We start from the raw sequence: 1,318 nt of genomic DNA, 5'->3' as shown, positions 1-1,318 counted from the left end.
ATACATACAGAAGCGCCGACAGGGGACATCACTGACGGACCGAACGCGTGATGTCGAACGGTTTTGACAGGTGACCGTTTACCCGAATTACCGATCGGATGCCGCTATACAAGGCAGCGATCCAACCGCGGAAGACGGGACCAAAGCCAGCTGCCCTGAGGACGGCCGCCAGGTATTGATCGTCGACCCTATCGAAGACTTTAGATTGATCTAAATTGATCAGCGCCCCGCCCATGCCAGGATCCTTAACTGATGTAGCGCATGAGGTGGAGGTTGTCATGGATGGTTCTGCCCGGCACGGCGCATGTTTGCGCCTTGTCGACCAGTTTATCGATGACAAGCGCCAACCTCTCGGCTATTACTTTGGCCAAAATTTTCAAATCTGCGTTGAGCAGACTGATAGGCCTGAAATTATCTATAGAATTCCCTTTGTTTGGGTCTTTCTTCAGCAATGTCACTGCACCTCGGCTCACGAAACCGGGAATTCTCCAGTTTTGTTGCCAGTTGCAGTAGACTGATGCCAAGAGGTCACCAAACAAGTCTGGCATTTGGCAATACAGCTCGTAGGGTAGACCATCCAATCCAGGCGACTTATCTCTCGCGCAGACCAACGCAGCATCCCTTACTTCAGCAGCTGTGATGGGACCCTCACGACACCCTGCCTCTCCCACCGAGAGCCACGGCAGGCCGGTCAGGTAGGCACTGAAGTCCATCCTGCGTTCCATCTCCACCGCTCGCACCGAACAGTCGAGCAAAGTGCTGTTGAAATGTCCCATACATCCTTTCGGGTTCGAGAAAACTGCATCCCTGTTCATCGATTAGAGACCGAATGGTGGCTCTGTTACCGCGTTGCGCCTCCGCCACCCGGGCTTCTCGCGCAGCTTCGATCCCTTCGTTCCTTAAGGCACGCATTTTCGCTCTGACGACGCAACCTTCGTGTTTGGCGTTGAGGTGTTGGTCGAGGGCCATCCTCGCTGCCAGTTGTAAGTGCCTCTTCTAGTTTCTTAACTAAGTCTCCCTCTACTCTATTTCGATCTATCGCTAGTTCTTTACTAAACCTAATAGATTCCGATTTAATTGCCATTTTCAGGGCAAACCACCAGCGGTTGTTAACGATGGCTCCTGTTAACGCGCTCTTAATTAATTCGCTAATCAGGTTCCTGTAATCCTGCCGTGCTAAGAGCGAAGCGTTCAGTTTCCAGTAACCGGGACCCTGCCTATGTGTCTTATCTAAGTCGAGCGTACACGTCACAAACTTGTGATCTGTGTATCTGACTATTTTAAATTGTGGACATCCTACACTATCTCTATCCGCTGT

Source organism: Octopus bimaculoides, chromosome 2 (genome assembly GCF_001194135.2).
Source record: "Octopus bimaculoides isolate UCB-OBI-ISO-001 chromosome 2, ASM119413v2, whole genome shotgun sequence".
Lineage (NCBI taxonomy): Eukaryota > Metazoa > Mollusca > Cephalopoda > Octopoda > Octopodidae > Octopus > Octopus bimaculoides.
The sequence above is the reverse complement of the archived record's forward strand: the minus strand, read 5'-3'. Positions refer to the sequence as shown.